The sequence below is a fragment of the Bombus impatiens genome, unplaced genomic scaffold, assembly GCF_000188095.3.
Source record: "Bombus impatiens unplaced genomic scaffold, BIMP_2.2 scf_0637, whole genome shotgun sequence".
Taxonomy (NCBI): Eukaryota; Metazoa; Arthropoda; class Insecta; order Hymenoptera; family Apidae; genus Bombus; species Bombus impatiens.
The window spans coordinates 1,001,795-1,027,164 of NT_177056.1; the positions used below are offsets into that span (position 1 = coordinate 1,001,795).

Sequence of the window (25,370 nt, forward strand, 5' to 3'; positions counted from 1 at the left end):
CAGCCGACAGCCACAACGTGCGTCGCCGAGCAAACTGTTCATCAACCCCTGACCCTTCCCCTCCGCACGTCCCTGTCGCCTGGAAACTGCCTCGCCACTCTTCCCAACAACTCGCCCATCCACCCACGCCCGCGACGCTCAGCCACGGACAGGGTATCAGTGCAACTGCATTCAACTTTCTCCCTTTCCATTCGCTTTCGAGTTCGAGTTGCCCCGCGGTTTGCGCTTCCTCTCTTACTTCATAGAGAACACACGCGTCGCTTTTAGGTTCTCGGAATTTTTAAGGCTCGTGGTCCACGCTTCTTTTTTTATTCCGTGGAAAATAACACGCGTGACTTTCAGGTTTGCGGAATTTTTTCGGCTCACGGTTCACGCTTTCTTTTTCATTTCACAGAGTACAATGCGCGCGAGTTTCCGAGATTTTCAGAATTTTCCCGGCTCATGGTCGACGCTTTCTTTTTTACTCTATGGAAAATAACACGCCTGACTTTTAAGCTTTTCGCAATTTTGTTCCGCTCGCGGTTGACGATTTCTATTTTATTTCACCGAGTACAATGCGCGCGACTTTTTGACATCTTGAGCAGTTTTTAGGCCCACGGATGACCCTTCCTCTCTCACTTCGCGGAGGATTACAAACGCGTGAGGTTAGATTTCTAGGATCTTCGAGGTTCGCGCTTGACGAACCATACGATCGATTTTTTACCGAAAGATTATCTCATGACTAAAAACAGATAATAATCGATACTTGTTGCTCTACCGTGGGAAGGTTCTTTTATCGAGACACCGTTGTCTGTCTGTTAGTTCGGATTATTAACTGAGATTTTGTCATAACGGGGATATCGTTGAGAGAATGAGACAGCTAGAAACATTTTTTTCGATGACTATGACGATTGTTAAATTAATTATAGCGTAGTGGAACAGCGGCAATCTGTTTGGTGCCGCAAGCACGATGCCTCGCATGTTTCATGATGCGCCAGGCATGATAATTGAACGGCATAGCTGAGCTCTGGCTCGTGTTAACCCTTTCCACCCTCTCATAAATTCGACGCTCCATTCTGACAATCTGGATTTTCACGTGAAAAGTTCCTCCATACTCGCGAATTTATTTTACAAAATTAGACTAACGGATAGCCGTTTGTGATACAGTTGGAATATTTTCACGGAGATTAAAAGTTGCGCGAGTAACTGGGAAATTTTGTGAATTCTTTCGTCACTTCCGCAAAAAGTTCTCGCAAGTCGTTAAATGTCGATGTAAATGCTGGGCTCCGTTCGATGGATACGAAGAGCAATGAAATGACTTTATCGCTACTATTTCCGTATCCAACATCGGCAATCATAAATGTGATTTTACTGCGGCAAATTGCCGAAGAAATTAGAAAAAATCGGTTGGTTTAGGATGTCAGGCGTATACGCGTGCATAATTTCGAACGTTTGGGGACGGAAACGTCATTTGACGTTAATACACCGTCCCTGCGACATGGCATCGGTTGTTGACGAAATTACGCGCAGATGGAGCTGGATTCAGGGACACCCGTCAGCAACGATTTCGATTAGGTGAAACCTCTTGCTTTAATGCTACGTCACTGAAGTTTCTATATAGATGTTAGTAGAGTTGATTTTAATGTATGTCGGTAAAAAAAGGAAAGAATAGAAATTTGTTAATTCTACTTTTCTCGTTTAATTTTCTTGCTAAATAGATACGTACATGTAAATCTTCGATCGTGCAAAATAATTTTGCGATAATTAATTAAAAGTAATGACGTCCTTCTCGATCTACACACACATCATCGATACCGTAGAACCTCTGGACAAGACAATATCTCACAAATATGCGCGGAAAAGCGAAATGAATGTCTCGTAAAAATAGCAAAAAAAAAGAAGAAAAAAGAAAAATAAAGGAAGAATAATCGACAGACCAGAGTTTTATGGGTCGTATTAAAATAAGACCCGGTGTCTAGAACGGGTTAGAGGATTCCATTGAGCAGTAAAATACGGAAACAGAGGGAGAGGTTAAACCGTGTGACCTGCCGAGGAAAAATACTCGACTAGGTGGAAAAGATGAATATTCCGGGTTCGACACTCGAGGCAATTTATCGTTGCCTGTCGAGACAGCATTATTCGTGTTCCAGTGAACGCGCGAACTCTCCCGGCGACGATGCGTCTTCTGCGGAGTGGAAATTCGAAATCATGAAGCCAGGCCAACGTTGCCAACGTGTTTCGGTCAATAATGCTAATCTTGCATCCGTTGCGACCGTTCGGCCGACGAGAAAATCCTTTAAAACTGCACCGATAACGTGATCGATAATAGCTTTCAGTCGTCTCATAGCCGAATATTACACGGCTGTCGCGATTAATATACATTTAACGTTCATTAACATGCATGTAGGCTCTCTGTGGTATCCATGCTATATATAAGAGAGATTAAAAATGGTGATCGATACATTTTGACCTGTAATGCATTATTTCGGTTTAAGGGATTGGCCGCTGAGTTAACGGTTCATTTTGCGGATTTTGATCGAGAGAAAAAGGGGATTAGTCGTCCACGAAATTCTTCGCATATCGTAGAAAAAGGCTATTTTAAGGATACGACTAGCTTGTAAAGATTCGAGGCCGCAGAAATAACAGAAGCTTTACGATAAAATTCTCAGACCAATTGTTCGAACAGAATGAAATAAAGTAAATTCGAAGACATCCAGCCCCACCGAAAGACATCAAGATCCTTCAACCAAGGAGAAACGTGAATAAAATAAAACGAAACCAAGATCCTCGACTATTCCTTAGTATAACATGAAACCAACTGCTGAAAGACATCCAACTCCCGAAAGACGCTAAAATCTTCATGACGAAATCCTCTAACCAAGGAGCAACATCAATAAAATAAGACAAAACGAAGATCCTCGACTATACCTTTGCACGAAAACGAAACAGGGTCAACTCCGTAAAGTCCAAGCCCCGGAAAAAGCAAGACCTTCGTCAGGAAATTAGCGAACCAGACAGCTTCGACAAATAAATATTCCCGTGAAAATTCACAGTCGCTCCGCGTGACGGCAACGAGTGCTAACGTCGTTCGTGCATCAATTAAGTTATCGTTCTCCCGGGGTGGTAAGTAATATTGGCGTGACCGGGGCTGGCTGGATTCTACCCCAGTCCCCTGGAACGTCATCCCCCTTTTCTACGCCAGGACGCCACTAGCGCTATTAAGACGCGGTGCTCTGCCACCTCTAACATCCTCACACCCTTTGCCAACCCCTTTCTGCTTCTTCTCGTCGAGGCATCCAAACCGACGACGTGGCCCCCCTCCTGCCCCTCGTTTTCCCGATCGATCTTCATCCAACCGGCTGCTCTACGAGTCGACAAGCTGCCGGTACTCACGCTTCGACACCTCCAACTTCCTCGAGCTTGAACAGGGTGTCTCCACTCGAATCGGCGCTATTGAATTTTCATACGACTCCTCCAGCGACGTTTTTTCGCCGAGTCAACGCGAGGCGACGTCGCCCACCCGATATTCCATGTCTTCGGTGGCGGTGAAGCGCTCCAAACGGTTGTTTAGCTAGGCTGAACTAGGTGAATCGATGATTAAGAGATGTCGGAAGATGGTTGAATATTGTTTTGCAATATTTCTGGAAGATTGGGTTAGGTGCTCGAGGCTGCTCCGGGGTTAATGGATGGAATTGGTGATTTAGCGAGGCTTCTGAGGGATGGAGTATGGTTCTTCTTTAAATTTCTTAGAGGTTTGTTAAGCGATGGAACATTTTTCGGATGGACAGTAATTTCTGTTTGTAATAAAAGTTAGATGTTACTCACGGGTGTTATTGAAGTTTGGTGTTGTACGTAGGAAGAGAGATCTAAGTTTGGTCCAAGTTAGGCCTAGTTTCCAACGATAGAAATATTTTCCAAAGTTTCAGGTGGGCCATCTAACTATAATATACGTGGATTATCTATAATCTACAATGTCCCTTGGGGAAGACGGCTACATGATCGATGGCACGGTACCTAAAATGTCCCGTAACGTGCAAGTTTCGTCAGTGTTTGCTTATCGAGTGACCTATAGCTTCCACTATGCAAAACTGACCCAAAGCGTGCAATTGGGTCACGTTGTGGATTTACAACACATCAATCTCTCTCGAATATCCCCTGAAATCTCGTATAAGCATGAAAAATACCAGAAATTGATATTCACGAAGCAATTTACGACAAATTGAGCGAAAAAATTCTTCGTTTCGTTTCTATCGTTACGTTCAACGTTTGGTCCTTTAGGGAAAATTTAGGATTATAATTTGGAAACCCTTCGAACAGTTCGAGATTAATTCTAGAAATATGAATGACAATTTTCCTCGCATTATATTGTATTTTATAATCTTTCCGAGGAAACAGGATTGCGAGATGATCTTTTAAATTGTTGAACTTTGCCAAGGACACGGCGATTTCAAACTTCTGACCATTAGCGTATAACTAACTGTACGTTATATGTGGCAAACGTTAGATTCGGTGCATAAGTTGTAAAAACTATAGACTACGCGAGAAAGATTTCCAATTTATATTCTTCCTATAGCCGGAACAAAAACCAGATTGGCCCGGTCGAATTTTCACGATCCAAAGGGGAATGGAATTTTGAATAGAAGAATAAATGAGATTGCCAATAATTCGATTCCACGTACCGCTGCGTGAACTACTACAACTAAAACCAAGTGAAAAATAAAGCAAACTCGTACCACCATAACCTAAAAATGTCTTCAACTAGACACCAACGTAAAATTCGAATAAACATCACTCTAGAACCAAGTCGAAAATAAATCGAAATTCTTCCACTCCATACTCTACGTCTTCATCCCTTACTCCATCAGACTACTCTGCCCTCGTACTCTAGCGTTTCGAAACGAGTTAAAGACCGACCATTCGCCGTCCATAAAAGCTAACCTCTTTACAGCGGCACGTTCCGCGCGACTTACCGTCAAGAACCTTTTATCTTCTTCGACGTAACGCAATGCCGGGGTTACGAGTCTTTCCGGCAGCCTGCGGACATTTCCAAGATAAACCGGACGCTGGAGGGTCGTACCTCGAGCAACGGGGTCTACGTGTCGACGTACACGGCGTCTTTCGGCCGCGGTGGAAGGATTTACGATCGCACGGAAGCCACGGAGATCGGAAGCGCAGGAATATCTGGTAGGGCCGCGAGGACAGGCACACCTAATGCATCGTCTAACGAAAGGGGCTGTCTAGTCAGGACTCTAGAGGATCGCTGGTTTTAAAGCAGTCAACCGTTTCGATTGCATCGGTTCCGAACGATCTCGTTATGCGAGCCACGGTCACGTGTAAACATTTCGCACCGGATAAATATTTCGCTTCCTATTCGCATTTTATACTCGAAAAGTGATATCCAACGTCACGTTTCAAGTATTATTGCTAGGTAATAGCGAATAGTATAATACACAAACATCGCCATATGTCTGTATAATAACGGTGAAAAGTCTATTAAAGCGAGAGATCTACCTAGTCGGAAATGTTTGCTACTTTTACCGTTTGCATCTAATCGATCGATCGTTTTATGCAAATGTCGTTTTATTTTGGATTGTTGATATCGCTGTTCGTTTTTTCGTGACTTTTGACGCTTCTATAATAATTAGATTGCCATTGGAGAGATTATAAAACGCGGTATTTCGAGCAGACCGATATGAATTTTAAATGGCACACCAACGCGGCTTTCAATTAAAGAAAATATGAAAATTCGATACGGAAGATCCTATCGGTACTCTGTGGAAAATTTAATCAAATTCCATTTATTTGGCCACCGACGACATTGAGTTATTTAATCACCACTGTGTGCATTTCGTGCGACATGATTTTTTTAAACGGCGCTTTTTGATGCTCCCGTAAAATACACATCGTATTCTTCTTAATTACTCATTTTTCTGTGGTGCGAAATTTTATCCATCTCTCCGTGTTATGTTCGTTCCATTCATTTTCGTACCTTTCAATTTTGTATAACTTCAAAATTCATAAATCGAAAATTCCTTTTTAACGCATGAAAAATTCCCTGTTTATTCGTTAAATCGCTAACGGAATTTCAAAAAGTTTCTGCAAATGCAAACATTAACAAATTTCTTGCATTTCCTTAATAAATGTTGCGACACATTTACGAGTCGCTATATCGCCATAACCTCGAACGCGTAGAAACGAGGGAAATTTTTCAACCAAGGACAGCTATCAATAGTCCTGTTTTCACGTACTTAGCGGATTCATCAGTCTATCTGGAAAATGTGGACGATACGTATTCATTAACTGGGTAACGCGTGTCGCGACGCGCATTAATATATTTCACGTGTAATTCTTATGGGAAATCGGGCTGTATGGTCGCCGGGAGAATTAGCGATGACTTGTTTGCACGGAAATAAACTCGCCACGAGAACGTTTTGCCGTGGTCTGACGTATAATGACATTATGTAAAATATATCGCGACGCTTAATGAGCCGAAATATTTGTTTAAAATAAAATAATTTCGATTCGTTTAACGTGTCCGCTCGACCATCCTACGAATACTCCGGCAATGGGCATAATTATGAAGTTTTGTGGTTGAAGTATCCGTAAAATCGTGGCCAATGCTTTTTTTATTCGCCGAAAATGAAATTATGAAGGATAAAAAACGGGAAACGAGTTGCGTGATTAAGCGTCGCTATCGGATCGTTATTTATCTCCTGGAAACCTTTTTCCATCCAATTTTCAAGCTTTTGCAATTCTAATAGATAATCGTCAAAGTATATATCTCATTTAAATAATTTATATCGTCGATCAAATCAAGCTTTTCAGAAATTAAAGCGATTAACTTCATTTTTATATGAATTTGGTAGATTCCGCAATTGAATGGATAATCAATATCCAATCGTTCAGAAAACAAACGGGGTATCGCTGTACATATATTTGTGAAAAGAGCGGCGTAAATTGCAAAGGAAATTTTCAGTGGTTTTCTATCAGACACGATAGATTCGTTAAATGTTTCTATAAGTTTTACGTTTCTTTAAGTTAAATACTTTGTGAGCCACTATAAATACACGTGAAATGGGAACTGTTAATCTATCGTGCAGTGGATACTGTTTCCTCTTTGTAAATAGCTGAAATTTATGATATATTTGAATACCAGATTGCTGACTAGAGGGTCTTTGCTTTGCTTTTCCTTTTTTTTTCTCTCTTCCTCGTTCGTTGAATGGAATTTATGAGAGCAGTGAATCTACGGAGTATGTGAAAGCTGGTCTGTTAGTTTTGTTCTTGGTGTACGCTGTGTGAAAATTAGGTTAGGATTTATTCGTGAACTTGGGAAGGCTTGGATTTGATTTATTCGAGGTTAGGTACGGTAATTGCGGCGGGTGTTGCAGTTCGTTTCGTTGTCGTTTCTATTTCTAACCTCACAGCTGACGATATGAAGGATATTTCACAGCGAGACGTTTCTACGAAGCAAAATAGAACGAAAACGAAAAATAAAAATTGCAGCTGAGACTTTGTTCATTAATTATTAGTATGTAAGGAAGAAAACATCTTTGAATTCTAACCTCAAAGTCACAGACGCAAGTATTACTTTCCCATCATACGTATACTCCAACTATAAAAAATTGACAATTGTATAAACCATGGAAAACATGACGGTGGTTCGAAAATAATCGACAGAGTCGTAAGACAACCATAAATCTTTTCTATCTTTAATTTTGCTTTCCCTTCGAATCGAACAAAACTGTTTGACAGACTGTACAGTATCGTATTTCATGTTCGTGTAATCGTTAAACGAGCAAATAATCATTAACAAGAAAATTACATTTTCTTAAACGCGAGTGAGTATCCAGATACTTTTGAAAGGTAGTGTACGCGTGAGAAGAGGTAAAAGGGAGGACGAAATGGGGAGGAAAGTCGTGGTCGATGCTCGGTCATCGAGAAAAACTCAGACCGCTCTCCTGTTCGCGGTAATCCCGAATCTCTATGGGTGTTCGCGTTCGTGAGCAAAAGGAGGAACGCGAGATCGTCCACTAGAGGGAGATCTTAAATCGCCGTCGCATGAAATCGCCCTTGAAAGCGGCCGACGTCTCGAGAACCAGTGTGGACAGACGTGAACACGGAGTACCAGCCATCCGGTGAATACACATGGGTAATTCCCAGTGCGTTCCACGATGCCTTGCGAATGTTATTCAATAGCCTCGGACCGCGTAGCTATCGGTTATGGTGGTTGCGGATCGCTGCAGAAAGGACGAACATGTCTGATGCTGTATGGTGATATTATGTTCAGGGATATTGTGGTCTCGGTGATTTTCAATAATTCTTTTCCATGTTATGGGTAGAAAAGAATGCTTCCATGTTTTTACTTAGGATTAGAGTTCTCAAAGGTTGCAAATTGAAGAGTAAAATTTTTTAAACTGTTTACAATTCATGGTGTTCTTGATAGGTTGTTGACGATGACATTGCTATGCAATTGTCGAAGAGCGTGATATTTTAACCACGTTTATGTTCGAGGATATTACGATTTCGACGATCTTCGTTTCACTGATTCCTTTATATTCTATTAATAGAAAGGAATATTTTATCAGAGTCGAAATTTCTAAGGACTGAAATATTCCTGGACATTGCGGTAGCATCTTCTTGATAACCGCAATCTCTGTAAAACTGCTGTTTCTACGTGAATATAGCGATTGGATGGTGGTCTACGGTGAAATTACGTTCAGGGATATCGCTGTGTAGTATCGTGGACGAGGGGCCTAGGAGGTGTCGTGCGAATTGTAAACAAGCGGTTGCTGAGCGTGTGTATGATGGAGCTTAAACAAAATATATAAGACAAAAGACAAAGGGTTGCTAAGAGACATAAACGAATTAACGGCAGTATGAGTTGAGAAGCCAGAGAGTGCGGATCGCGTTGTCGAGATAGCGTTGTTAGCGTTGTTAAAAGAGAGTTGAATCTGTATTGACGAGACTTGCTAATTAATTATAATACGTTGTTACGATTAGTTCGTGTTAAATAACCATTGTTTTCTGTTTAATCCATTTATTATTAATAAACTAATTTTTATATTTACGATACCACAGTGGGAATCGAAGTGGGTTATCGAAGAAACAAAATCATTAATTTCTATACTTTGAGATTCATCGAACCTTCGCGTGTCCCTTCTTCCTTCTCTCTTCTACATACATCTTCCACAGCTCTGTTACCAACATTACAATCCTGGAGACTTATAGGGCGCGACCTCTTCTGGCGCCCCTATTTCAGTCTTTTTCCTGGCTCCTTCGCTCGAGATATATAGACGGCCACTAAACTTCTATCCTGGCCATCAATTTCACTGCAGGAAGGATCGTGTGCCACGGTGGCCAGCGTGGCGACTCGCACAGGCCTCGTTTGCCAAATGCCTGCAGGCTCGATCTTTTTGTCCACGCCAAGCAAACGTTACAACTGCCGCGAGTTAGCTATCTCTGGCCTAACAAGGAATAGTCCGAAGCTCGATGGTCATCGCTCAAGGTTAACCTCGTGGGGACTCGGGTCTAAGGTTCTCCGGATGGTGGACAAGACAGGCGACAGTGTGTCACTGGTGATTGGTGAAATTGAATCGGAGATCTTTCGGGTTCTTTCGATTCAGCCACGAATTTAGGTTTCTCGGGTCTGGAACGATGTGCGATCCCGATGCTTTGTTCTGCTCACACTTTCGGCAAGATTAGTGCTAAGGGGGTGGAGATCGTTGGAGATTTACGATTTGACGTTTGGAAGTTCCTTTTTTTCTGCTTTTTTTCGCAAGCAGAATGACGTTACTGGATTTAGGAGCTGATGAGGGTAACACATTGAGCGAGTCTTTTGAGTTATCGGGGAAAGTGAAATAAGATATCAGGTTAATGGTCGTTTCTGGTTTATTTGGCATCGCGTGATTTATTTGAAACGTGCAGTTTATGAAAAACGTACGACGTGTTCGGTATATTTAGCGTCGAGTAGTTTATTATTACGTTTATTGAAAATGCTACGTTTCTGTAAATCGAAGTAGAAATCTTTCTTTTTTAGAAAGAGAAGCTTCTTCTGCGCTCGTTACGATTCGAAAATACACGAAGATTTTCTGTTTATTCGTGTTTTTATTCCCGCTTTCATAGCGGAAATAGCCTTCGAAATGTGGAATATTTTCAGCGTTCGTATTGTTAACCCCTTATAACCGGATTTTCCTTTGCTGGCAAGAAACAAAAGCGCGATTGATTACAGTTTTCCATTCAAACAGAGGAACTAAGAACTAATTACCGTTACGGATGAATTGTTTGGTGACAATGGAACGGCAAAATGATAAAGCTAACCGGCACTGCAATAAAGTAATAATACTACAGTCCTTTAGAATGCTCGTACCGTTTTGATCGTCGACACATTGTGTTTCTCGATATCGCGAGAGGATTATTTCTTACACATATTTCCAACAAATAGCGAATTGCTGAACTCAGACAAATATTGTTCTTGGTTGCATATCTCAATTGCCGTATATAATCCCTTTAATCCTTTGTAAAATTTAAAATTCTGATTAGCAGCAGAGGCAGTCTTTTTCTAATAACGCGACATTGGAGAAGAAAAAAAGAAAAATGTCGGTCTTTAACTGGAATATTCAACTTAATCTGTCTCATTTATTACAAGTACCGACTACCGTTTATTCGCAATTTTATAAAACTTTCTTCTTCCGTGACAAGAAATCGAGTAAGTATGATACTTTAGAAGCGCGCATCAAATATTTCGAAGAATTCGTGCCGTAAAACTATGAAATTGAAAAGTACTTTCAGCTTTACTACAATTTAGAAAGAATATCGAAGAAATTATATTGTTCGTAAGTTGGGTCGTGCGATTCACTATACGCCATACATAACAACGTGTGATTTTTAGCAAGACCTATCGATTTTTATGAGGTCGATCGGTTGGCAGGTTTGCTTTACACACACTTTCATTCTACGTTTAAAAGATCGCCTCCTACGAGGGCGGTTTCTCTGTCTCAACGGGTTCCTTGGGACCAATCGCTCGCCCCCTATGAATCTTTTACGAACGTCCATTACGTATACTTTTATTTGCCGGTGTTCGAATAAACTATAGGCAAACAGTAATTCCCACGCACGAGACACTCGTTCGATCTCTTTGTCGTAAACAAAATTGCTGAAAGTGCACCCTCCGCGTGTCTAGTTTCTTTAAGATGATCGTTTTTGTCCGCTATTTTGTAGGACAGCGATGATGAAAAATATACCGAATGTAGCAAAAATTCGTAGAAATTGCTTTCACGGTGCCGAGCTTGTTTATTGTGTTCTTTGGGATAAAATATAGGGATGTAAATAATAAATGGACAATTAAATAATATAGTTATTCTATATATTATGTGTGAAAACTGAAATGGTACTTATACGCAAAATTTGTTTAAATTGAATCATACGTCGAGAATTAATTTATATTTAATTCACATATATGCCACATCGATAATCTAAACACAACATGATCTAATTTCACGTCTATACTAAATGGAGAATAGATTAATTCGAACATAGTGCAAATCTAATCTGGACATAACGCATCTTAAGCTTGCGCTAATCTAGGATTAACAGTGTTTAACCCAGACTTAAACTGGACAGGAGAACAGTCTATCGTAGGCCAGGACCAAGCCGAATTTTAACACGTGTCGTATTTAATCTCGCAGCGTTCGCCAAATTCAGGCTTCCGAATTTAACTTTAATTTTTCGTACGTAAGTTGGAAATTTTGTACAATTTACAACAGATCTATACGCTTTAAAAATAATTTAAATTTGAAGGTAGACTCAATTTGTAAAATGGTAACCTAGACATCCAATTTCGTATATTCGCAATTTTATGAATAAGCAAATTTCAATGCCCATTTAATCGCGATTAAACGTTGTTCATTAAAAATCCCCGGACCGAGAGCTAACGTTATTTCAACATTTCCAATTAATTCGAATCGTAAAACGAAAACGTGAAAAGAAAGGCCAGTGTATATATATATATGTACATATATACGTATATATCGAATCACGAAACGTTAAATGATCGTGGATAGCGCGTTGTCACATTTCACGATGACCACAGCATCGCTTTCGCGCCGACGACAAACGTTTTAATATTTCAAATCAATGTAGATCAACGAACGCGGAACGAGGGGAAACATATTTGACCGCGAAAGATTAAATGGCTTCCCGTTACATCGTTATGCTTTCAGTGGGCTACAACGCGTTTATGCGAGCGTCTAATACGACGAATTAATTTGGCAGGGAATGGATATGCTACGCAGGAGAGAAAAATTTCGGTGGATGTAGTGTCACGATTTATTGTCATTCGTTGATAATCGTAATTATCAGTGAAATATTTCAAATTCGTTCGAATATGACGTAAAGCTTTAGCAATAAATAATAGAAAATTTACTAGTGCAATAAATAATAGAAAATTTAGTAGTGTTTCTGCGAGCGAAATCGATTCGAATTCTAATATTATCGAAGAACGTGAGATGGTTTTGAAAATCGTCATTATTTTCAAACCGTTAGTAGCTTCGAACGACAAAGAAAATGGGAAATAATTTGCTAAGGATTAAATTGTCAATTTATATTATTTTGCAACTCGTCCTGAAACTGTATAAAATTATTCTATCGCGTATGATATTCATTTATCTCGAAATTTGTTCGTTAAATATAATTTGTATTCCTAGTCCCGTAAATTCGGATGATTGTTTCACCATTGTGGATGCTAAATAGGTAATTGGTAATTCAATTGTTTGTTAGCTGATTGTGCTCGCCAGCCCTGGGTCGATGGTGTAATATGGATTTCTAATTATCATTTTCATACATAATTTAGAATTTAGAATTGTTTGACCAATCTAGTCGAACAATTCTTCTCCAAAAATCTACTTAGTATTCGACCTAACTTCGACTTCAACTTCCCAGCCTACGCTCTTGAACGAAGCAACTCTTCCCTACCTTAGCTTCTCTCGTCGATATTTTATCAAATTTAAAGCACGCTCTGTCATACAAGTGTACGGTACACGGTAACCGAAAGAAAGAGTTTGGCGCGAAGAAACAGAGGCAAGTTTGTTTGCAGACCAGGCTGCAGATATTACAGATCGAAGGATCGACTAGGTGTATGGTTCTCTCGGCCGGTGCAACCGTTTCTCGCGAACATGTGTCGATTGCTGGCTCTTGTGTGCGAATGTCCACAAGACCTTTCCGTCTTCTCGAGAACGTCGTATCCTCGAGCTAGGATTTTGCGATCTTCTGTTTGCACGCGATCTTCGCCTGATACTTGCTCGAACAGCTGTACATGATACTACCATCGCAAACAATATATACGCCAAGTTCAATAAATCTTGGTATTTCCAGCAAGTGATTATTGATAGAACGACGCGCGACACCCAGAGAGTACGGTACAGTTTCAAAGTATGTGGACATTTTCCAATTTTTGGCAACACGTGTTTGTATGAGGAAATTAAGGATAAATCGAACTGCAACGATTTTGTTCTCCGTTGGAATTGAGAATTCCAGTGATCGTTGTAATTAGCTTTCTATTTAATTGTATCGTTGGAAACCTGTATCGGAATAAATTTGATACAAAGCTTCAAGGAGCGTGGCCGAATTTCGAATTTAAGTTGTAAAATCATTTATAGCGGCAGACATTCGTGGTTCTTTTTAGGAATGATCCTTCTTAACCTGAAATTTATTGGTCCATTATTTTTGTGCCCCCTGTCGCGACACAATTTCCAAATATCGTGGCACAGTATCGTGCATTGTAACAAAATACGAGGATCGTCGAAGAACGTCGATAAGCATATTTATTCCTAGCGTACCTTAGCGGAAATTGAAAGTACTTAAACGTAGATACATATCGCTACAGCGGCCATACACGACGAAACGTGCTGGTCCGATGTCGGAGCTACTTACCAGAGTTCGAAACGCGAGATACGAGCTGGATTTTCGCTTACTAGTCAAATTATTTTCCTACGTTGCGAAATTCCTGAGACTGTCTGGCTATCGTCGTTACGTATGTCCTGTTACGATACTGGTACGATCGTGGCAAGACTATAAAGCGATTCAGGAAAGACACCACGATACTTAACGGTTGATAAATATTTATCGCTAAAATATACTCTTGCGACAGATTCGTTTTTATTTATGAAAAATTTCGAAAAATGCTAAGATTGTTAGGACAAAAGGTTTTTAATTGGATACTCTTTTATGTTGCAGAGTTCATCAGTTTGAGTGTAAAATGCGGTGATTTCAGGGAGGACGCGACATCTGGAGAAAACTAGAGTGCAGTGCTACAAGCGGTGAGTTAAATTTCCCTTGGATGAAATTCTCATTTTAGATATATTTCGCGACGTTTTGTTAAATTGTAGCATAAAGTCAAGTTCAACATCTTGAAAATGATAATTTGAAAAGAGAAATATTCGCTGTAATGTGGATAATTTAAAAAGATTCTTTGTAACGTACATAATAATTTAAAGAGATTCTCTTTATTAAACGTCATATACAGGCCCTTTGCAAGCACTGTTACGCTTAAAATAAGTTTGGAACCTTCGTCGAAGAATTAGATAACTAAAATTTGAAAATTAATTTTTGCATCTATGCTAATGTTTCTTTTCTATTTTCATTTCTAAATGCGTAATTTCTCCAAATTAAAAAAAAGCATATAAAATATGTCGTCTTACGTGCAACAGAGAAACAGCTTGAAAAATCCATTTCGTATTTTCTATATTTTATTTGGGAAAGCGTCTGCGATTGTTGTGAAATTGTCACAATACGTCTCGTTAAGAGATATTTTTAACATAAACGGGAAAACCTGTTGCCAATACATGCAGAAACACTGCGTACACGTAATTTACTGAAATTCTAGTTCTATAAAAAAACAATAAAACATCACCGTCATCACGGTGAACGCGCCATTTATTTAATAAAATTCCAACTTCATGAAAATACAGGTGAAACCTGTACGTGGTAGTGTATGGAAAATACACCGATACAAAAACGCCATGCATTTAAGGTGTAATATTTCAGTTCATCAAACTCCACTTAAACGGTCCGTTATCTCGGCGCGATCCAATATAAGGCGACGAAGAAAGCGCAGATTAACCTGACGTAACCTCTATTCCCGGGCAACCGGAAGTACAGAAGAAGCCATATTGAACGAAGCGACGGATTAAAACTTTTTCTAGCCCCGAGGAAGATCCGTTCGCCTGGAGCAACACAGACAATGGTTGCGCCCGGCGAAATTATTTCGAAATTAGAGATAAAAGTGATTTAGAAAGGGAGGCTCGATCCCCCGTGAAATGGATAGCTCTCTTCTGAATCCATTGCCGGGTTTATTTATTTCTCTCAAAGAAACACTTTGACTCCTCCCCCGTTAGAACCCTCTGGCTACCTTGCACATTTCCCATTTTGCATGGGTGGAGAGAAGAGAAAGAACATAATTTAATGGCAAAGACAAAGGGTGGGGGCGGCGAGGGTACGAACTGATTAAACGGCCGTTAAGGGGAAATGAATTTTAAATACGATTCTTCATACGCGCCCGAGTACCAGCCACCGAATAGACGCCGGAAATGATCGCGAACCTGGCTCCGTTTCGCTGAAACGTTTCCGCTATGCAAAGAGAAAGAGAGAGAAAACGAGAGAGAGAGAGAGAGAGAGAGAGAGTCTGACTTTCAACGAATTCATTTTTACGTAGATTACTATTTCGATGGGATCTCGGCCGTGTTGGTCGAGTAATTTTCTCGATAGATTGGAAAGTAGATTACCGAGGATTGTTAGGTGGTGCAGGCTGTGTTAGTCGTCATTTGAGCAATTTGGTGTTTAGGTAATGTCTTACCAAGTAGCGTAGTACGCAGTTAGGCGGCTCATTTACATCGCAAAATATTTCATTCGTTCGCTCGTTTCTCAGTTTTCGTAATTTAGTTTCCTTCTTAATGTCAAATCGATGCAAAAGTTAAGAATTAGTACGGCGAAGAGAGAAAAACCAAAATCCGTAGATTAAAATCTAGGAGAATGCCAAACGTAAATATCAAAATTAAACTTAAAATCTACGACTAGAAATCTATGAATTACACGTCAGAATTTGTACATCGAGATGTTTAAAAATCCCCAAAATTGTACACTCTTCTATAGTAAGTGTCCAAATACTTTTTTGAGCCAGTCGCACAAATTTAGATGAAAAAAATCTACTCTTATCGACGTTGTAATCTTTTCGACATCATGGATTTTCGTTTGCACCACATGTATATCACGATATTATCATGTGATCCATTTACTGAAGCGCGAAACATATATCTTGATTTTACATCGAATTTACATTGGCTTATGACAAATTCGCTGTGGACATAGCGGTGCGGGGGCTTATGTGAAATAATTTAAGCCGGCTCTTAAAATCGCGCGGTCCGTATCGAATATGGAAATCGGTGCCATGACACACAGGCTATTGAGCTTTCTATTAAAGGGCTTTCTACTCGTTGCTGTGCGGGCTCATTTTTCATCGCGGAAATTTATATTGCTCGTCTTTATACCAAGCTTTTCGTAATTGTTTCACTCTGTCGAAATTCATGATTTACGGTAATAATGAAGCCTTTAATTTCGATACCGAGATGAGAATTAATCGACCGTGCATTGCATATTTTCGATGAAAATTCAAATTTAACAAGTATTTCATTCGTCACATTTTTCGACTCGACTGTTTAAAGAATCAGAGTTTCGTTCATCACATTGTACGATTGAAATTCGCAAGAACCAACCCACTGAATTTTTTCTCTAATTAACAAGATCTTTACTTGCTTCGATCTAGGATTGTTTAATTACGGATTGGCCTCTACGATACGGATCGTGTTTCGAACGAATTTCGAAAGTAATATAAATCAGCATCCTAACGCAATTGAACGATCCCAAGTCACCAGAAATTCTCGAATTCTCTATCCATCCTAACCTCAAAGTGGAACCGCGTTCCCCTTCAGCCACTGGAACATTCGTCGTGTTTCCTCGCGGAACGATTCATTTCCTGGCCGGATGTTCCGTTGAACGACGAACTTGCCGAGGCTGTTATCCGCTCCGCGGCAAGATAAACGCGACCAGATCGAATCCTGGTGCCGATTCTGAATCCGAGAGCCGCGTCTATCTAGCCGATTAATCGATAAGTCTGGTTGTCTTGACTGAAAGCGAGAGTGCTCCTTCGAGACGAAGCGATCATCTAAATGTAGAAGGGAGACAGCAGTATCGACGTTCCTCCTTCCGGTTCTCATCGCGACGCTGCTGAATTCCAGTATCGCGTTTTCCAAGTGCCTCCGTACGTCCGTGACACGGTGTTGTTCCGTTCGTCGGCTGCTTCCACTCACTGATCGATAACTGGTGACCATGTTTCGTGACGAATAAAGAATCCGGCCAGACTTGGTATTTTTGGTCTGCTGGTAGCTTTAAATTTATAACTACGTGGAATGATTTCTTTATTAGGCGATTATCTTAGGTAACTACTTTCGGATTCTTTGATTACGTTCGAATGACTTTTATCGGAGAAATAATTTACAATTACTCGACTTTTATCGGGGAATGAATTCAGAATTGTTTGACTCTTATCGAGGAATTATTCGTAATTTAAAATTGTTCCATTATATCTGACAGATCTATACAGGATCTTTCGATTGTGCTTGAATTGAATTTTATCAACGAATTGGTTGAAAAATATCTGTGTTTAAAACAGAATGATTCCTATTAGAATATTTGTTCGAAGTTATTTTCAACTGTATTAGGGTTGAGGGGGATTTTAATTTTATTTATCTATTTTCGTAATATATTTGATACGATCCATAACACCAAGTCCAGAATCCATGATCGTATTAGCCTAACGATAAATCCTATGTCACAGAAGTTCCTGAAATCTATCAAGTATCCAAACATTAAATCTATCGAACAGAGAAGCGGAGATTCGTCTTCCAGCAAACATCAGAATCAGAACACTTGAGTGACAAAAGATAACACCGTTTTCTCCACTCTTAGGGAGGAAACTTTCTCATTTCTCTTCTAAGCAGCTGTCCACGTAGCTCAGACCGAATGCTAGCAATCCTTCCTCCGTTTCTGTAGACCTTCGTCTCTCCTCGCTCCTCTCGCCGCCCTCGTCGTGTTCTCGAGTTTTCCATATAAATATACATAGAACCAGGAGCTGCAGAGACACTTAGTTCTGAGAACCTCTGAGATCCTTCCCTTCTGGCTGCTCTATTCTCGCTTCGATGAGAAGAGGATGTCCGGGGGACCCGGGGACCATTGTCTTAATTGAGAGAGGTTAATTCGAGACGGACGAGTTCTGAGAGTTATAGACATTCTGCCGTGTTTAGCCGGGGCTTAGACGGGCTTTCTCTTCATTGCTCGATAGCGTAGACGCGAACACAGTCGTAATACTACGTACGTGTACCTACAGGGTGTTTCAAGAAGTTGAGATCAAATTTCAGTTGCTGGTCATTTATCTAGGGACACGTACGAAACGTTGTTGTCACTTTTCACTCGCGTCTCTTAATTTGATCGAATGCCCAGACCCTGCGTTAAAGTCGTTACAGGATATCACGATAACATGTATTTTTGAAAACCGATATGCACTAAAAGAATAATTACTATAAACTCTGCTATTGTATGAAAAATTTGTTCGTGCCTGTACGTTTTATTGAAAAACTGAGAAACGTCGTTAGATGGGATTGAGAAAGGGAAATGGTAGGTGGATCTACGTTCTCAATAGATTTGTCTCTTCCGATAAGTTTGATTGTGAACTTTTTGACCGCCCTGTAGATACGTCTGCCTGGCAACGTTTTTGTCCAAGGTAGATTTATACACATACGGCTAGGGATCGAGTAGAGTAGACAGGGACGTAGTACTACCACGTGGTGTCGTATCTGGCGTAGATTATGGTGCTGGCCGCTAGATTTCGTTGCGAGTTACGGCCACGTTTCGTTCTCTCGTGTCTTGTAATTTATCTCTTATCAGACTTGGCCGAGGGTCAGGACAGCTTTCTTTCGACTGCTCGCGTGTGCCTCGAGCTGACTAGGCAATTCCAACTGGAACGTTTCGGCTGATTAGGTTGTCTGGAATGATTTTTGCCATCTGCTGACGGATGGATGCATGTTTGCCAAATATGTGAGATTCAGAGTATTGGTTAAAATTATTTCAAATAAAGCGATACTGAAATGGACGTGCCATAAACACCGGTAACACGAAATCTATCAAATAATCATAATAAAACCACAATTACTCCTTGAACTTCAAAATCCTCAAGTATCTGAAACTATCGTACCCTGTGAAAACTGTCACACCTCCGGAACACCTCGATTAAATTCACCTGCTCGAAAAACGTCGATCACAATGAAAACACGGTTGACAATGACCCATCGGTTTCTCTTCTGTCTGAACCCCATTCAACCAGCCTAATTTTCACGCTGAAAACGTTATTTCCTCGACCCCGCGTACACTGAGGGAACAAAACCTCGGCTAGGTCAGGGGTTGTGACCCAAATCATGGCAAAGAACTACTTAGCCTGGTTCCTAGTCCTCTTCTCACCCTCTCGAATGCCCGTTTTTCTTTTTGTCGTTTAGTCATTAGGGCTTTCGAGCTACTTAGACTAATCTAACTTTTAACGGGCTCTAACGTTGCTCGACGGCCAAGAAATGTTTTCGAGTCGGCGATTGGCTCGACCTTAGACACCCCTGGTCGTGTTTTACCGGAAAGCACCCTTGCCTCGACAAGCACCCTCGTTGCATAATGTACTCGCTGAATGGTGGAGGGGATGAAACAGAGCTACGTGGCCGCTGAGGCGCATCTCTCGGTTCGAGGGCTCGTCGTTGATGAGAGTGACTCCTCTTAAAGCGAGGGGTGAGTGAAGTCGTGGCGTAGGGGAAAGGGGAGGGACTGGAGACACGGGAATCATGGCAATGTGTCTCCGAAACGTGACCAGGCATAACGTAAATTTCGTTATAGAAGTAGTGGACGAGGGAAGGAGATTGAAATTATGGGAACGAGGGTGGAAACTTTGGTTTTATTGGTTAACTTTAGCGTAACTGACTACCTACATACCTATTTCCATATTTCTTTTAATCGTTTGTTTATTTCCTGGTGTAAATATAATAAAACTTCTTGAAATATTAATACGCTTCGTACTTAGAGTCTGACGTGGACTAAAGGGTAGAATACAGGGTTGATTGCCGTATATTTTCGGCGCCGGTATAAAAGTTAAGATAAACGTAAACGTGAAACACAGCGAGCTAATTTTATTTGACCGTATTAAAAATAAAATTGAATAAACTCTTTGTTAAATTTCAACGATCTTTAAGCAATAGTTGAGCAGTAAAGGGATGTAATTATGCGAATAAGGGTAGGTTTTATTCGCCAAGGTATACATATGAACGGAACATTGATTCGGATGTGGGTCTTTGAGAACTTGAGAGATTCAATCTTGGTGAGTGGATCAGTGGCGGGATTAGATGGATTGACGTGTCTTTGACGTGGTTTGGAGCATTTTGGACGTTGAAGTTTCTGCTCTTCAACACACTCGATGCATTTATCTTGGATATAAACTTGAAAACCAAATAAACAGACAATTTTCATGACACGTGAAATAACCTATTCAATTTTTTAATCCTTCTTCCGTAAAAAATTAAAGATATAACTCGTTCTGATTTTTTTCTGTATTCGTTAAACAATGTTTCCTAAATAATCGTTGTCAACACATAGTCATTCTTCTGCAAGTCACTTGTCTATGTCCTCTGTTGGTTTCGTAAACCGGATTCCAACAAGAACAAGAGAATCCTCCATATTTCTCTGGGGAACTAGCAAATTTTTAAATAAAAGACGTCGCCAGGATATTTCACAGGGGCAGAAGAATTTCAATCAATTTATTCCTCGACACTGCAGCTCGTCGTGAAAAAGGTATCCTAGAAGGTATCCAATAACACACGCACCGAGCGTCCACTTTCGTCGAACATTGCTGACATTCTGAATCCTCCCCTATGGCAAAGGAGACGAGGGTAGAAAAAAAGGAAAGCCAGGGAACGGAGAACGGGAGAGAGCAGAAAAGAACGAGAAAAAATATCGAGAAAATGATAACGACGCAACGAAATCTGAGACGTGATCAAGCACGTGGGAAATTTCGCTGTGAAAGCAATAGAGGGGCCAAAGAACGACGTTCCGATGGGAAGAGGGACAAGGATGACACGAGCTTTCCTTCCGTCGAAGCCAACCTCCGCTTCCGGAATTCTGGATATCCCTGTTATCGAGTGCTTTTCACTCAGTTCGTTCGGTGCAACCGTTGTCCATCGCGAATTACTTCCTTTCATTCTTCCTTCGAAAAAATATTTTCCGAGATACTTGGTATTTTTTCGATATTTCTTTATTAATATTCCTTCCTATTAATATAGATTAATATAGCTGCACTTTCCAACTTATTTACATTCTTCTATTATTGATACCTTTATAATCGTTTTATTTCTCTTGAAGAAAATATTGTTAAAAATTTTCACTACTTCTTCGGTATTTCTCTATTAATAGATTAGTTGGTGATTTCTTTTTTCGCAGTGCTAATAGAATTTCAAAACATTTCGTACAGCACACGTAATATGTTCATCGATGATGTCTGTGAATTAACTTGGATAATTAATCTTAGACACAATACAGGTCATGGCGAAATCCTTTTCCCGTAGAAGCAAAATAAGAAATCTCCCTGCGAGAGACGGAAAACTGAAAGCAGGAGGCATCAGATCGGAACAAAGGGCGCTGCTGGAAGGAGTAAATTCGAACAAAGGCCGGGCGCCCGAATTTGTATTTCGTCCGCTCGACTCGACGCCAATTAAATTTTAATATCATCGGTATTCCTCCGCTTCCTTTAATCAAATACCATTCGTCCTGCGTCAAAGTAGTCTCGGAATCCCTTGGACCAAGGAAGTGGTGGAAGGACGGCCTTACAATTAAAACTTTGCTCCCGGCATCTTTCTCTTTCAGCTCTCGTTCTTCGCCTCTTAGAGGGTAAATAAGCTGTCTCCGTGCCCCTAGCCGTTCCTCTCCTCGCGAGATGTTTTGTCGCGTTGCATCGAACATAGCGAATCAGCTACGAGGCAGAGAGGCTAGAGTGAGGTTATGCGAACGTTGGAGAAGCATAACCCCGGAAAACATGAAAACATTTTGGTTCGTGGTTCCTGTCGTGTTAACGAACGTTTGTTGTTACTCAACGAAAATACTAGATGCTATGCTTTTTGGATCGTTCGTCTTTGGATGTGTACGTAGATCAATGGTTGTATAGGTTATGTTAGACACATAGTGTCATTTGTCGAAGGTTTCAAAAGAAAGTTTACGATTCGATACGGTTTAATTAGTAGACTGAAATAGAAAATTAATTGTATTTTAAGCAAGAGTCTTTGTTTTATCTTAGTTCTTTTCCATTCTATACGTTTGGTATATATCGAAACTGTTTTTCGTTTCAAAAATAGTAGGAAGACTTTACGTTTAGGATATAGCTTTAAAAGAAATGGAGGGTAACTTTGAAATAAAAGAAACAGAGTGTACCGGTGGGGCGTGGCACCGATTCGAGTAAATTCGATCGTAGTGAAACAGAAACGGTAGATTTTCAATTCCTGGGGAAAAGAAGTTTCGATTTGAAAGTATCGGACGAGAGTATTTCTTTCGACGGGCTTTCGAACGAGCGAGTAGTTAGAGTCCCGACGAAAAACTGAATGGTTGGTAAGTTGGAGAGCAGGTGCCGAAGAGAAATAAAACTACTTGGCTAGCGTGGCCACGATATTCGACAGCTGGCACGGCTTCAACTGTTCTTTAGATTTCGATCATCGGCTGAAAATTTCCTTCCACTGTTTGTTCGACACTGAATCAACGTTACAATCGTTCTCTCAAAGTCTCGTTTGCATAATCGCTTCTTCCAAGTCCTACTTGTCTATGTCGTATCTGCTATTTGAGGTTATGCGAGAATCAACTTTCGCTGTACTTTCAAATATTACATTCCATATTCAAACTTTTGAGTTAAAACTATTTGCTTCCTTTTTAGACTAATTTCTTCTAAAAAAAAGTTGGTATCTTCAGAAAATTATAACAGGATACCCTTTCTACAACCACAAATCTCGTTTTCATAGAAATTATTAGACCTCCCTAGAGGCCGCTAGATGTTGAAGTAAAATGCTCTTCTAATTCTGTACTCACAGGTAAGTACGATTGCTACAAATATTGTCTAAAATTGACAATCTGAAAGTGGCGGTGTAATAAGTTAAAACGCTTTACTAAAAATCATTCACAAACCATCGTATGCGAAATACGAAGAAAGAGACAATCACTGTAGTCTCCAAACCCAGCGTCAGACGCTCGCCAGACAGGGTTGCACCTCAAACCCTAACTTCTTCGACTGAAACACCTAATTCTCCCTGCAGCTAGTCGTTCCCCTTCTTCGACCACTTTTTTCCAAGGCCAATTCAATGCGCTGTTCAGGCGCAATCCCTCTCGCAACAGGGATGCCCTCCTGCAGAGAAAGAGAGAGCACCCCTGGAAGATCGTCTCTAATTGCCCGGTGGCGGAATCGTCGGTTCCGCCATTACCACGGACAAAGAGTAGGTCCGTTATCCCTTGGTAGCCTGGCTGGATCGTTGAAATATTGCCAGGTGGCGGATATCAGCCACGGCCTACCGAAATGGCTTCCATTCCTTTCCGGCAGCTGACTCCGGATTAACCGGGCCGCGAGGGTTCCTCCCAGGATGGCTGACTGAGAGGTATTAAAGCCGGCCCCTGATATTGCTTTCTTCAATTTGCAACCGCTCCAAGCCACCGACACGTCGCCCTGGCCTAGCGTGTACCGATCCTCTGTCGAGCTCGTGAATCAGGAGCATTCGTGGTTCCAGACGTTTACGAGCTGGACGCTTGCAGCCCTGTAGGCCTTCGTTATCGATCCTTCTGATCGGTCCCCAGGTGCGCTGGACCAGTGGTTCGAGTTTCTGATGTGTACAGGTTGTCCCGGGTGGATTTTAGTGGGATTTCAGTGGATTTTTCTGAGACAAGTAAAGTGGTTGAGATTTGAATACCCTGGAGGTTTGGTTAAGATCGCGTGGGAATGCTGCAGACAATAGAATTTTAGTTATGCGTGGGAATGTGATAGAACAATGGTTTCTACGCTTCTTATCTTGCCACCCTTTCTGCTATAAGGTGATATATATTTTTATTGTCAATATTGTACATTCGATGTATAGTTTCGTACGTAATTTCCCCTTTTCGTGTCTCTAATCGTCGTTTAACGTTCCTTGAAACTAACCCTAGTACAATGTCCAACTTAAATTTTGATTCTGCACACGGCCAAAGCGTGTAAAAATCTCTTTCGGTCGTCACGAATAATTAAATGTCATTTTTCGAGTCCGTTATCAGCGTCTTTAATCGTCCGGTAGCGTTTTCCCAAATTAATGCCGGAAACGGCGAAATCCCTTGACAAGAGGCAAATACTCGCATCAGCCGGGATACGAGCTTGAAAGAAGCTGACCCGCGTTATTTTTACCTCCTCGTGGTAATAACAAGGAGAATGTCTGCTGGCTCGAGCAGACGGTCTCCACTTTAGTACAGGGGTGACATCGTAACGAGAGTTGTTGCGAAACTGCGGCCAGGATGATTCAAGGGGAAGTTTTTTACGAGCACTCGTGTAGCCGGGTTGCGTTTTCAAGGGGCCAGGCCATCCCGGCTGAACGCGTTACGTTTCTTCGGCTGTTAGTTCGCGTTTCTTCCACGTTTCTTTCTACGATTATGAATCAGCCACGCATCGTTACCGTTTCTCGCGACAGATCGTCACCCAGAGCCTTTAATGGCTCACCTTTTTCCGCCAAGAAAGAAAAGCGAAGAGCATGATGGATATCTGGAGTTTCCACGGATGTTTTGTGAGAAGAGACGAAGAAAGTGTCCCGGCGAGGTGGAAACAGGTTAAAAGGAGTTGATGATTGATGCAGTGAATTGTCACGGACAATGGATTTCGTGATGGAAATTAATTATCGAATTGTTGAGGAAGTTCCCAATGATTTTATATGCTGATATATTTACCATGTAAAGTAGAAATGTTTTATTATGCGAAACTATTTATTTTATTTTGCAAGAAGAAGCATTTTGCATATTGTTATCGACCTGACAATTTCGCCAAAATTGTTGGTTCCTGTGCAGTTTCTCGTGTTTTCCGAAGAGTTTAAGTGGATCCAGATTTACCTAAATCTTGTAGATTCGAGTAGATCAGATCTACGTTGAACTTTTTGGACGAGTTTAAGTAGATCTCTAAACGAGATTCGGAGATTCCGACTGTTGGGAGTTATTTTTAATTGAATTTAAATTCGGAAAAGGTAGGTTAATGGATAATTAACTTCTTGTCTTACAGT

The 25,370-nt window shown here is 40.8% G+C and overlaps 1 protein-coding gene across 5 annotated transcripts in view; it reads left to right on the top strand.

The window, feature by feature from the left end:
- LOC100746746 overlaps positions 1–25,370 on the top strand; it is a 317,300-nt gene that overhangs the window by 112,668 nt on the left and 179,262 nt on the right. For all 5 annotated transcript variants that reach the window (XM_012389182.3, XM_033322390.1, XM_024369668.2 and 2 more), the window contains one exon: positions 14,209–14,291. The gene's annotated coding sequence lies outside the window, so the exon portion shown is untranslated. The remainder of the gene's footprint in view (positions 1–14,208; positions 14,292–25,370) is intronic.